General features: G+C 39.4%; 1 protein-coding gene across 10 annotated transcripts in view; it reads left to right on the forward strand.

Annotated features, from left to right (window-relative positions):
* Positions 1-14,948, forward strand: part of QKI (QKI, KH domain containing RNA binding) — a 312,609-nt gene that overhangs the window by 209,920 nt on the left and 87,741 nt on the right. The gene's annotated exons all lie outside the window — the stretch shown is intronic.

Consider the following 14,948-nt stretch of genomic DNA (forward strand, 5'->3'; position numbering starts at 1 on the left):
CTTTCTGTGTCCACCAGGAATGAACTAGTGTGTGTACTGTTTTTAATTTTCTTGTTCGAAGATGCACGTGTATAAATGAGACTTCATTTTCCAATAACTAGAATTTCTTCACCTCTTTGCCCTACAGATGTCAGTTAATGTCCATCTAGGTTTAAGGTTAAGTATTTACATCTTAGTTTTTAGTTTCTTGAATTATTAGAGTGCTAGAGATATGATGGAGAAAATAGTGAAAACTGTGGTCGCCCCATCTCAAAAAAGATATATTGGAATTGGAAAAGGTTCAGAAAAGGGCAACAAAAATGATTAGGGGTATAGAATGGTTTCCGTATGAGGAGAGATTAATAAGACTGGGACTTTTCAGCTTGGAAAAGAGGTGACTAAGGGGGGATATAATAGAGGTATATAAAATCATGAGTGGTACAGAGAAAGTAAATAAGGAAATGTTATTTACTCCTTCTCATAATACAAGAACAAGGAGCTACCAAATGAAATTAGTAGGTAGCAGGTTTAAAACAAACACAAAGTATGTTTTCACGCAACGCACTGTCAACCTCTGGAACCTCTTGCCAGAGGGTGTTGTGAAGGCCAATACTATAATGGGGTTCAGAAGGGAGCTAGATAGATTCATGGAAGATAGGTCAGTCAATGGCTATTAGCCAGGATGGGCAGGAATGGTGTACCTAGCCTCTTTTTGCCAGAAGCTGGGATTGGGAGACAGGGCATGGATCGTCTGATGATAACCTGTCTGTTCATTCCCTTTGGGGCACCTGCCATTGGCCATTGTCAGAGGACAGGATACTGGGCTTGATGGACCTTTGATCTGACCCAGTATGGCCATTCTTATGTTCTTAGGTTTCTATTTTGGCTCTGGTTCCTATTTCAGTGATTACTTCCATTTTTGACAGATACAGTAGAATTCTGAGGTCATAACAGTACAATGTAAAGATTAAAATAAAATGGCTAACATTTAAAGTAAGCATTAATCTCTGTCTTCAAAATACTGTGCAACATAGAATACTAATGAAAAATGACACTAAACTTTTTAGCACTCATCGTGGTGTTTTGTGAATGGAAGAATACGTTTATGCTGGATAATAGGTAACTTTTTTTCTGTCTCTGTATAATATAAAGCTTGGTCGTGGCATTTAGGCACAGCCCAGTATTAAGGAGCAGTGCAGTCATATCTTTTTGGGGAATCCTCTGCCTCAAAATTCCACCTTCATGCCAGGAAGGTAGAGTGTGTGCTTCTGTGGTTCATTGTGGCATTCAGCTTAACCACCCACATCAGAGCAGGAAGGAACCTATCCCTGTTCTCTACTGCATGCAGGGACTTCAGTTGTGCTTGTGGCTAATGCAGGCTGCACAATGGAGGGACAAAGGTTTCTAGTTAGCCCACTGCCCCCTAATTACCTGTGTAGGGGCCAAGCACAATCCGGTCCACAGAAAGCAATTTCATATTATGTTGTATAACAGTTGAATTAATGTGACTTTTTTTTCTATTTCATTAAAAGAATTAAGCATGTATAGAGTATAAATGAGGGCATACTCCCAATACTTTTCTCCCCACCTCACTGCCTTTGCTCAAGTTGTGCTTTGTCCATCAACATTTAAGTGTAGTAACCTCCCTGTGAAATTTTGACTGACTTTCATCTAAAGGCAGAATGGATTCCTGAATCAGTTTCAGTAGACATTTTTACAAAACGTAGTAGTTTTACAAGATTCTGAAAGAGTAGAACCAGTGAAAATGTTCTACAAATCTCTGCAAGTTTCTGCCAATAAAGGAGTACAAGAATACATGAGTTATTGAGAAATGTATTGTATTCGTTTTTTTGTCCTTCTAGGAATCACTGTTGATTTGCTCCCCTCTTCCTTGTAGTTTTTCCATCCTTGCTTTGTCTGAATGTTGTGGCAAAATTCCTTCTAGCAAATACAGTTGGTTCATGATGCCCTCCAGTATTAGTCAGTGCTGCTCCTTCTATGGTCCTAGAGGGTTGACGTGAAGATCCCACAGAAAGAGGAATTACCTCATCTAGGACCCAAGTTATTTCTCATGTGGCAGCATATTGTTGTGCTAATAGATTGAAAAGCTCAATCTCTTTAGACTCATTTAATTTGCCTGTTCTGGACTTGGGTTTCCAGATGCAGAAAACATGTACTGGATTTGTGATGAAATACATTTTACTCGGTGTTATGGTGAATGTAATTTAATGCCAGATTGGCTATTTAGGAGTTAATTTTTTTATTAACGCTCAACAAAATGTAATTTTGAGAATTTTATATCTGTGGACCTTACCCCCGCACATCAGTTTATATTAACTAGTCTAAAGGATAAGTGTGTCATTTTGTGTTGGTAGCTTTGGAAGAATAAAAATGTCTCGTAAGCAACAGCTGTAGAGCTACTAACTGCAACTGATCTTGCAGGAAGCATGTTTAAATAGAATTTTCCTTGATAGTACCACGTTAATATACACTTGACTTAAAAGCAATTCTTAAGTTGAATTTCCCCCTGTTGATTATTGACTTAGATTCATATAATATATGAGGGTTATATGAAGCTTGCTAAGATCCCATTATTGACAGTAGCCAAAACTGCAGTAATTGGGTACTCTGGGACCTAAACAAAATACTAGTCATTTCTAACCCGTGACTTGGAAATTAAACAAAATGTTCAAAAGGGATTTCACACTACCTATTTTTATACTGTAGTGTTGTTTGTGTGGTATCTGGGAACTGTAAAGAATAACCATTGAAATTTAAAATATAATGGATTTTAAATACTTATTCATGGGAAAGACTGTATGTAATCTTATGTATCTTTTTTAAAAATATGATACTGGCTAAGAGAGATGCAGTCATAGCTTGGCTGTAAATTTAGTGGCAAATAGAAAATCTATGATACAGTATTTCAAGCACTGGAGAATCAGTCTGATTTCACGGTCTAAAAAATGTAAAATTATTTTAAAACCCTACAGTACTCCATTTCAGTGTTAGTTTGACTACTATACTAATTGAGGCTCCAATCCTGCTCCCATTAAAGTCAATGGCAAAACACCCATTAACATAAATAGCTCAGGATTGGGCCCTAAATTTCCAGTTAGCAAGGAATGATGGAAATATATTTCCAAACAAAAAAAAACTGTTAAAATGGAGTTAGGGATTGAGAGTATATATCATTAGCTTAAAGGTATAAAAATCACAGGGATGTTGTCATTATCTGAAAACCTGGAAATTCAGGGTTAAGTTTTATTCTTAAAAATTCAAACATATCAAGATAAGAAATGCACAGTTTAGGCACCTAGACTACCTTAAGTTGTTCCTGTAGTAATGATTAGCGTGCAATAATCATATAATTATGGACATAGTGTACTTAGATTTCCAGAAAGCCTTGACAAGGTCCCTCACCAAAGGCTCTTACGTAAATTAAGTTGTCATGGGATAAGAGGGAAGATCCTTTCATGGATTGAAAACTGGTTAAAAGACAGGGAACAAAGGGTGGGAATAAATAGTAAATTTTCAGAATGGAGAGGGGTAACTAGTGACCCCAAGGGTCAGTCCTAGGACCAATCCCATTCAACTTTTTCATAAATGATCTGGAGAAAGGGGTAAACAGTGAGGTGGCAAAGTTTGCAGGTGATACTAAACTGCTCAAGATAGTTAAGACCAAAGCAGACTGTGAAGAGCTTCAAAAAATCTCTCAAAACTAAGTGATTGGGCAACAAAATGGCAAATGAAATTGAATGTGGATAAATGTAAAGTAATGCACATGGGAAAAAAATAACCCCAACTATACGTACAATATGATAGGGCCTAATTTAGCTACGACTAATCAGGAAAGAGAACTTGGAGTCGTGGATAGTTTTCTGAAGACGCCCACGCAGTGTGCAGCAGCAGTCAAAAAAAAGCAAACAGGATGTTAGGAATCATTAAAAAAGCCAAGATGGGTAAGGAATGGTGTCCCTAGCCTCTGTTTGTCAGGGGGTGGAGATGGATTGCAGGAGAGAGATCACTTGATCATTACCTGTTAGGTTCACTCCCTTTGGGGCATCTAGCATTGGCCACTGTCGGCAGACAGGATACTGAGCTGGATGGACCTTTGGTCTGACCCCGTATAGCCATTCTTATGTTCTTATGCAGTTCAGTGTTTTTGGTCCAAGATTAGATTAAAGATCCATTTCATTTTTTTATATGTATTTTCCCTTCATGACATCATTCCAGAGTTGTTTGGGAGTCTTAACTTAAGTGTAGTCTCAACCTTAACTCCATTTTAACATAGTTTTTCCTCTGGGTATTTCCTTTGATTTTTTTTTTTTTTAAATTCTTATTTTAAATTTCACCTGCAACAACTGAACAAGGAGCCCAAAGAGTTGCAATACCATGCAATCGTTCTAATAATGTATAGATATGTAGCATTGAGTTTCATTTTTAAGGAGCGATTCACTGGTACCCGAAAACAGTGAAAGCTGCCAGAGAGCGCCAGCCAATTAAACTGAGCTTACAGTTGCTTTATGTCACCAGAGTAGAACAAAACAGCTGAAGAGTATTAGTGACTCTGGCCCTTAATTTGTCAGTTTTTTTGGTTTTTTGTTTGTTTTTTGGCGGGGGGGGGGGGCTGTGTTACTGAGACCATGGCTATGTGAAATGGGGCAAGAAGAGCCCAGCTCTTGCATTCCATTGTGTTTGTGCTTTAAGGGCTCCTGCTGTGAGTCAGTGGCACTGCTACCAGGAGCTTTTTAAACACTGGTGCCTAAACTAGTGCACAGCCACACTGCCTTTAAATAGCAGTGACAGTTGGGCCCGTTAATCTACTTATGCCAACTCTTGACAGTGTTCCCTCAGTGGTGTGGTTCCCTCATGTCACTGAGCCATTACAACTAATAGAATTGCTGTGTACAAATTAACTATAGAGGAACTGGTGGTTGGGTGAGTTACCACTGTCACAGTAGGCCCACTTAAGTGTTATCTAGGTGTTCACCTGAGTGTGTTTATTATGATTATGTAGGAATAACAGATACAACATCCGTTAGTAATGTAGCTTAATTACAACTTAATGTCTTCAAACATAGCCTGTTCACGAGATATCAGTTTTAACTGCACGGAAAGTTTGAAGTGTCTGTGTTCGTTTGTAAATTCACTCAGGACAAAGAAAAGAGACAGATGCCAGATTTCTAAAAGGACCCAGTTTTTAATTCATAGACCAACATTTACTTGTAAATTCTTAAATTAATTGTGTAGTTGGAGTAAATGCCATACATTTCAGGAAGATGCACTGTATTTTTCAAACAAAACAGATGTTGAATCTTTGCTTTAGACCTTGTCTACACTATAGACTTTTGGCCGAAAAAGGCCGCTTTGCAGCATAACTGTGGAGTTGCAGTGGCTCTGCCACTTTTGGTGACAAAACTGCTCTGTTTTGATAAAATAAAACCACATCAATAAGTTTGCTGCAAAAAGCCTCTTGAAGTGAGTGGTATGGTATTGCTACCCTTACTTCTGCATTGCTGCTGGCGAGGCGCTGCCTTCAGAGCTGGGTGTTTGGCTAACAGCCGCTGTTCTCTGGCTGCCTAGTTCTGAAGGCAGTACAGAAATAATGGTGGCAATACCGCAACCCCCCCTAAAATAACCTTGTGATTCCCCTTGCAACTCGCTTTTCGGTCAGGACCCCCCATTTGAGAAATGCCAGTCTCCCCTGTGGAATCAATATAGTATAGGGTAAAAGCACACAAAAGACCAGATTTCACAGTCCATGATGTGTTTTTCATGACTGAATTTGGTAGGGCCCTACCCATGAGGCATTGCAAACCCTTCCCAAAGCATCCTGTGGCTAGTTGCGTTGTGGGATAGCTACCCACAGTACACTGCTCTGTGTCAGTGCAAGAGGTGCTAGTGTGAATGCACTCTGCTGACACAAGGAGCGTAATGTGGACATGCAACAGCGGTTTAATTAAAGAAATTTAATTAAACAGCATAACTTTTGTCGTAATGTGAAATAGAACTCAGCTTTAAGTATGAATCACAACCAATGCCTCATTCTACATAAGTGCAGAAAGTCTGCTGATATTTTCCCATGCCATTTTGTTCTGGCATCCATACTGTTTTTTACAAATGTTCTTCTACTTGCTTTTTAATTGTGGCAGTTTTGTAAACTTGGAAAGAGCTTAAAAAGCATTACTTTTTTTTTTCCTTGAACTGAAAACGTGTCCCCTTTTTGGTCGGCAGAGTTTTAAAAAAACTGAAGAATTTACACATTTGTGTAACCACTGAAATATAAAGCTAAGCATGTTAAGCAGAATTGCTAGTTGATTGGCTTAGCATTTTGTGAAAAAAGACAGAGATGAGGAGTTAAATATGAAGATGGACGGACTACTGTATGTCAGATGTATCAAACTCTGAGGGTCTTCACTGAAATTAAGAAAACTAAGAACTGTCCTTTCCGTGGCATTTGGTGAACTGGGCAATCTTTGCTCTGCTTGGAGCATCCCTCTGTGCAATCTGCTACTTTCTGATTGCAGTTCACCATCCAAGAAAACAGAAGAACAGACAAAGGAAATTGGTCACCAGACATCTACTACTTACCTATTGTTTAAAACCATTACCTAGACACAGGCCCAAAACAGTCAGCACAAAGCTACATGAAGAGTGCCCAGCTCATGGATGAGGGACAGCTAGTTGAAAGTGAGCAAGATGGAGGTTATTTTGCTTGGCAGAGGAAAGCACTTTGAGAGATTGTGACCATGGTCCAGTCTCCTTTGGTTGAAGGTTTATATCCACAGTTGTTCAATTAAGCCCATAGCTTGAGAGTTCTCCTGGATTTCACATTACTTGCGGGCACTGCTGCGTGTAATGCTTTCTACCATTTCCAGATGGGAAGGAGACTCTGTTCCACCTTGATGGATGACCTGTCCTTGGTAATACATGCACCCCTCACCTCCTGGCTGGAGGTCTACAGTATACCTGGGCATGAAGCCATAAACTGTTAGGATACTCCCTCTAGCAGCAGTACATCTCCTCAGCAACACAAGTTACTGTGAGCACATCATGCCAGTCTTCCATTTTTTACACTGGCTTCCCATTGAATATAGAGTCAAATTCAAAGTCTAAGCTTTACCTTCAAGGTGTTTAATGGCCTTAGCCCAGAATACCTAAAAGATCACCTAAAGCTCTGGAATGAAGAATATACTTGGTGACTCTTCTCAGTTGGGATAGTGGATCTTTCTATCACAAGGGTGCAAAGCTTTTCTGTGGAGGAGATGGAGCTTTCACAAGGCCATTTGGAGGCTGCAGAATGAACTCTTGCAGGAACTAAGGACAGTCCTCACTATCTTCTACCCCCAAGTGCTAGGGACACTTCTTTGACCTTGCTTTCTGTACCATAAACATATAGCATTATGTATGCATTAAAAACAAAAACAAAACACTACATTATAGTCACTTTTGCCATTGTTGCTTAATGCACTACTGGAAGATGCTCAGATACTACACTAATGAGGGTTTTATTGCATACTTCTAGTACCTTTGCTAAGAATACACTTAAATTAATGAGGGGAAAAGGACTGCTAAATACAGTTGCAAAAAGAAAAGGAGTACTTGTGGCACCTTAGAGACTAACCCAATTTATTTGAGCATAAACTTCCGTGAGCTACAGCTCACTTCATCCGATGAAGTGAGCTGTAGCTCACAAAAGCTCATGCTCAAATAAATTGGTTAGTCTCTAAGGTGCCACAAGTACTCTAAATACAGTTGTCTTTAGCAGTGAGCCTTTAGAAAGTATGTAATTCCCAAAAACTAAAGTTAAAATTCAGCTGTACTACACAGTGGTAAAGCAGACTAAGAATTTGTGGGAATCATTTTATATGATACCTTAGGAAAGTCTTAGGGTTCATAATAAATATGTGAAAGATGACCTATACAAAGCGTTAAAACAGTTATGAAATTGGAAGTTCACACAATTATATTTCCTTGTAACAGATTTATTGATCTATACAGTCAACTGTAGATCCTAACTGTTCAACTTTTACAGACTTAAAATAATTTTTAAAACGCCCCATTCTACATTTAAGGGATTTTTAAAACTTAATTACTAATCTTTATCGGGCTACATTAGATATCTAATGAATTAAGAGAATCAGTCGGGTGCTTTTTCAGACTAGCGTTGCCCATACAGTATGTAGTAGATTAGTTACTTGATTTTATTTATGGAGCTTTGTTAGGTAAATGTCATGAAGTTCTGCAGGATTTAAGCTTTTATTTAAAAATAAAACCTTTTTGTAGCTCTTGCGGCTGCAAAGTTAACTTTCTACATGTGAACCAAGTGTGAACGTATGGGCTGTTGTCTTCCAAAGTCTGAAAACAGACGGTTCCAGTTTGTCTGCAGCTGCTCAGAACTTTTCCAGGTAGCACAGTAGAAAATGACCAGAGTATTGTCAGCTTTGATGTTGCTTCTCTGTTACCCTGTGGGCAACAGTATAACTGACAATTTGCTCAATTTGGGGAAGCTATTGAGTAGGAGCTGTGGGGACAGTCAAGAGGAGAGGTGTAGATTACCTGAGATGGTCTAAAGATTGAATTTCTTCCCAGAGTCCACAAACAGGCGGTTTGTATATTTTTTTTTAAACCCTTTATTTCTGTCTAAATAGTTTCAGCTCTGACATCCAGGACATGTGACACATCTCCCCTGGTTGACTATGGAGATTTGGGGAAAATGCAGGCAGAGAAATGGAGTGAAACAGTTTTGTTCAAATACATTGGGAGAGGCTGAAAACCACCTTGACTTTTTGAAAATAATATACAGTGGATTAGCCTTTAATGTTTGCATCTCTCATACCCACCTGACCAGAGAGAGGGCCTTCAGAAAGATCTCTGCCTCTCTACCAACTCTCACTGAAGATCTCAAAGACTCCTTCATAAGTTTTATGAACACCAAAGTAAAGTTTCAAGGATCAGGAGATTTCCCCAAAAGGAGTGCAGAGGTTTATAAACCACTATAAAGGCTATTTCACCAGAGGTTGCTCAGGCATTGACTTTTATTTAACAGGGACACAATAGTAGAAATAGATACTGAATAAATTTTTGCAGTTGCTATGGATAGGTTTGATAAATTCAGACTGGAGAATAACCAGAATAGGTGGAACCAGATAGGAAATCAGGTTGAAGTCTCTGCCTTGAGCAGACGTTTTTTCAACTGGTTCCATTTGGCAACATAACAATAGTGTAAGGCTGCCTGGATTTGAGATGAACTTCCTTGACCAACTCCAACACATACAAGCCATTTAGCTTTGGGAAACCCTGTGGCCATACTACCAGCTGAAGAAACGTGGGCTGGATGAACTAACCTGCCCCTCTGCTGGAACAGATATCCTGATTCAAGGGAGGAGTGAAAGGATAATCTTTTGACAGAGCTAGCAGCTCTGAGAACCAAGTCTGCCATGCTCAGGCTGGTATTACCAAGATCACTTTATGTCCTGTTCAGTCCTTCAGAAACCTTGGAGATGAAAAGAAGTGGACGAATGTCATAAAGGTGTCCTTTTTGCCCCAGTGGGAGGGGGAAAAAAGCATCTCTGCACTGTAGGACCTTGTTTGCTCTCATGCAAAACCTCAGATATTGGAGCCAACAAATCTCCCTGCCTAACCCCACCTGGCAAATATCAGATTAACCACTAACTTTCTGAGTGACAGCTTGTGTTGATCTACACATGAGAGAGTGAAATCAATTGCTACGGTGTTCTTTACTCTTTCTAGGTGTATAGCTGTTGGGGTCACATGGTTCCAGATGAATCATTCACACAGATTGATTGGTTGCTTCCTGTTACAATAGCAGTGAATGAGCTCTCCACATTTGATTAGATAGATGGCAGCCATGCTGTCTGAGAGTATCGTCTGGCTCTCCCCTATGCAGAAGAAAAGCTTTTGATTGCCAGCCTAATTTACGTGAAGTCTCAGTTCCTAAGTATTCCAAAGACCATAAATGGTCAAAGCTCTTTTATATGTGCTCCGTACCTCAGATTGGGGAAGCTATTGAGTAAGCATCCATGTCTAGTATCAGCTGAGAACAGGCTGAAACAACAATCCTTCTAAGACATTATCTGGTAAAGTTCATCATAAGAATCCTTGACCTGCTGAGAATACACTGTCATACCTGGACTTTAAACATGTGTGCACTAGACTTAACCATCCTTTCAGGGACTTTGTCCAGAGCTTTGCAGAGGGAGAGAACGATGCAAGAAACCTTTAGGCCTGTCACTCAAATATAAAACTTCACAGGGCTTTCTTAATCTGGCAAGATCCACTGCCTGGATGAGATCCTTGAGCCAGGCAAACTAGAGACCTTGTGGAATCTAGAACACCCCATCTGAAGTCCTAAACTTGACTCAGAAGTAGGGTTGACAGTTTTTTCCTTTTTCATGCTTGTTTGGACAGATATGAAAATGGACCATTCTGTCAGTTGCAGGGTATAAACTACCCTGCTGTGAGTTGTAGTTTGTATGAGTCAGTCATCTAGATATGGATAACTCTACAGACCCTGAGGGTGTAGGCATGTGCCACAACAGCCCGTCATATGATGGACACCTTTAGTAGTTGTAGCTAGCCCAAAGAGTAGTATCTTGCAGTAAGCTTTGCCCACCATAAACCTGAGGTTTGGTTTTCTTCTGCCTTACCAAGATGTAGAATTAGGCTGCACAGAGATAAAGGGCCCTGGAACAGTCCTCAGAGTTGAAACTAGGAATTATATTCACAGAGAATTAAAGTTTCTGTAGATATTTGAACAATGGCTGTTGTCATCCTCCTCTACAATAGAGTTGAGTCCACTATTTCTTTGGGAATAAGAAAATACCAGAAATAAAATCCCTTTCCTTGCTAAAATTATCTTTTCCTGGAGTGTGGCTTTGTGTAGGCTCTATAGTCAGACCAAGAGTTTGAGGGGTCTCTGCATATTCCAACTCTTGGGATGTGCTGGCAATGTAGCCTGAAACAGTGGAATCCTCTAACAGCAGTATCCTTTGGAGCATTGTCGCATCCTTTGTTTCTCCTCTGATGGCTTCAAACATTGGGAGAGCAAGGCTAGAAAGGGTTAGCAGGGATGCGCCAACTACTTCTATCCCTGCCAGTGCCTGCTGAGGTCCAAAGTTGGGAGCTCATTTGGAAGTACAGTTCAGCTCTTTGGGGGCAAAATTGATTTAGAAGAAAAACTTAGACAAATGGAAATTGATTTCCTTAAGAATTTTTGTGGCTTTTTGGCCCATCCTTCTGTAATCAAGAAAGAGGACAATTTTGGCTAATTAGAAGTGTGTGTGAGAGAGAGAGACAGACATACAAATGGAACAAAAGGGGCAGTAGATCACAACTTCCCATGTATATAGATTGCTAAGTATAGAAAATTGATAAGGGAAGCTAAAGATATCAGGGAAAATCAATGACTGGCCAAGATAACGACTATAAGGAGGAGTTCAAGTACATTAGCAAAAAAGTATTAAGAATGGTATATAGGCTTATTACTAGGTATAGATGATAAAATTGTTAATGATGCAGAAAAGGCAGAACAGATATTTCTGTTTTGGATTTGGAAAGAAGCAGGATGATGTAATTGTATCTCATGAGGACTATGAACTTCTTTCCAGTCCATTAGTAACTGTGAGGAGGATGTTGAACATCAAATAGGGATAAACATTTCTAAATCAGCAGTCCTGGCAACTTGGACCCAGTAGTTCTAAAAGAGTTCCGTGAGACCTGTGTCCTACTGCTGTTCACTTTTAATAAATCTTGGAATGTCAAGAGAAATTCTAGGAGACTGGAAGTGTGTTAATGTGTGTCAGTATTCAGAAAGGACAAGTAAGATGATCTTGGGTGGTAATAGGACTAGGCAATCCGGAACAAAATAATGGAAAAGCAGATGTGGGATTCAATTAATAAAGAATTAATGGATGGGAATGTAACTAATCCAAGTCAACATGCTTTTTTGCCAAATGGGCCTTTTCAAAAAAACCTGAATTAATTGTGTGAGATTGCAAGCTAGCTTGATAAAGATAACTGTGTTGCTGTAATATATTTAGACTTCTAAAAAATGTTTGATTGGTATCACATGACATACTTATTTTTAAAAAGTACTGTACAATATCAATAGAGCATATATTAAATGGATGAGGAGCTGGGCTAGCTGACAGATCTCAACAAGTAGTCATCAATGAGGAATCATCATCCCATAGGGATGTTTCTAATGAGGGTTCCACAGGGACTGGTACCAATTCTGGTCCTATTCAGTAGATTTCTTATCAATGATCTGCCAGTAGATATAAAATAATTACTAATAGCATTTGCAGATCTCACAAAGATTGGTGGAGTGGTATAATAATGAGGACAGGACAGTCATCACAGCAATCAGGATCACTAAGTAAGCTGAACCCATTCAAACAATGTATTTTAATACAGCCAGATACACATGCATACATCTCTCTCCCTGTTCCTCTGACAGCAGAGGAATGGGGAGACTCAGGAAACTTGAATTCCATTCTAGGCTCTGAAGAGGAGTGTGCTCTTTGGGGAGACTCTTCTGCTTGTTTCCCCCCAACTTGATCCCATTCTGCCTCTTCCCATCCAACCTTGCCCTGCCTTCCCCAGGATTGGATCCTATTCCCATTAGCCTCACTTAGCCAGTCCCAATCTACACTCCTCAGGCTTCTGATTCCATTCTCCTTGTTCATCCAGTCCTAGTCTCCCCCTCTCCACATCTGTTCCCAGAGTCTTTGCCCACCAAGTCTCAGTATGCCTCTCCCCTCCATCCCTCCCCCACCAACTTCTTGGTCTCTTTGACCAACCAGTCCCAGTCCTCTCCCTGCACCCCAGCTCTTTGTCAGAGATCTGTCTCCACATCCCTATTGCCTCCATACTAATTTCTAGTCCTAGTGTCTTTGTCCAGCCAGTCCCAGTCTCCACCCCAGCTCCTTGCCCTATTTCAGTGTTCTCCCTCCTTGTATCTTGTTTCCAGTAATCTTAAGTTTCCCTCTCCAGCTCTGTTTCCACAGGCCCAAGATGCACAGCTATGCATTCCAGTAGTGCATAGTGTCTCAAACCCATGGGCAGGCCCCCCTGGATGGGCATGGAATGTATTTTGGGAGTGAGTGAGGGGCTTTAGGAAACCTCACTGTGCACATCTTACCCACAGCAATGAATAACTAGCAATGCTGATTCCTCCAGACATATCAGATTCTCAGATGAAATTGTGCATTTTGATGGATTTCTGTTAAGCTTGCACAGCATTATACAAAGTTGTTGCCATCTGTACTTAATCCATTTGCTACAACGTGGTGTGCACGTTTAATTGTAAGCATGGACCACAGTCAGTTTTGCTTTTGCTCTTTGTACAATGAATTGTTGTCTCATTCATGCAACAGAAAACAAATTCCTCCAGAGAAAAACCAACAAGCCAAAACTAATCCAAGAGAAGCACCACCACATATCTCAATATATGTACTTGTGTGGTGTGGGGAGGCTTAAACTACTACAGACACAAAGTGGGGTATGATTAAATAATTTTGAGAACTACTGCAGTAGTGCAAATGTGCAGAGGTCATCTTGAAGACCTCAGTTATGTAAGAAAACCTTCATTTCCTGATGGTTACACCATTTTCTCATTTTTGATAATGGATCCCTGTCATGTCATTGGTCTCAGTGTACTTGATTTAGTCCTTTATTGGAATGTCCATATCTAAAGTTACCTTTACAGCATGCATCAGGGATGAGGAAAGGAATCTGGTGCCAATAGTTTACACTAACAGTTACTTTCGTGTGGATGAGTCTCAGTAGTTGTGGAAGTCTATTTTAGAATTAGAGTAAAGGATAAGAACTAGGAGAATCTGTTTGCATTGATGGCTAGATATATTAATATAAATATATATTAAATTAAATATAAATATTTTCCAAATATTTTCAGTCTCTTTCCACAAGGGACTCAATCACCTTCTTGTTTCTTGTCATGAACTCTCATTCCCACATTGGATTATGGTCACAGCAGGAAAGAATATTGGAGAAACTGCTCTGGGTTTAGCTGTGGGTCATACATTGCTCAGACTACACGTAAAGCATATTTGAATAAAATGTGAGATTTTTATGTTGTCACTGAGCATACTTGCTCTTTAAGACTGACCATATTTTTGCATATGGTGCTATTGTGTAGAATAGTTGGAACAATGTGATTTTTATAAAAATAAGTGGAGGGATATTGAGCTGATTGAAGAATTGATCAAGTGTTGTTTGACCTGGAGTCCACAAGAATCTTTGAGCATTCCTTCATTTTTTTCCCCTAGATAATTTAATAAGTTGAGTGTACAGTGACAAAATTTGCTAAAAATACTAAGTTAGGCACAACAACCAGCAATGAGTAGGAAAAGTGGAAATGCAGCAGGAGCTACAGCAACTAGAGAAATGGATGAAATCAATATATTTGTGGTAAACAAAGGTAAAATGCAAGGGGTTCTCTTGGATATATATAATGCATTGATGTACCGTAGAAATACTTTGACGATATCTGTGGGTGGTGATGGTATTCAAAAAACTGTATGTGACCATACAAAATAAGTCAGCAGCAAAAAAGTGTGTGTAAAGATTACACTGAACACCAAAGAGAGAATCGTTCTGTCTACATGCATAGTTGGCGTATATATTTAGTATCAGTTGCAGAGCTGGGTAAAATGTTGAGGCAAAACTTTTTGTGTGTGAAAAATGCAGATTCAGCAACATCAAAACGTTTTGTGAACGCATGTCAGTTTTGCCAAATTATTCATGTCGGAGGGAGGGGGAGTTGAAAAAGTCTAAAGGTTTTGTTTTAAAATTTTCAAAACAAAACTTTTTGATTTTTTATTCAAAACAAAACTTTATTTTGAAACAGCCTTCAAATTATAAAAACACTTGAAACACATTTTTTTATAAAAACACATTTTTTTTAACTTCTTCGTGAACTG

The sequence above is a fragment of the Eretmochelys imbricata genome, chromosome 3 (genome assembly GCF_965152235.1).
Source record: "Eretmochelys imbricata isolate rEreImb1 chromosome 3, rEreImb1.hap1, whole genome shotgun sequence".
Classification (NCBI taxonomy): Eukaryota; Metazoa; Chordata; order Testudines; family Cheloniidae; genus Eretmochelys; species Eretmochelys imbricata.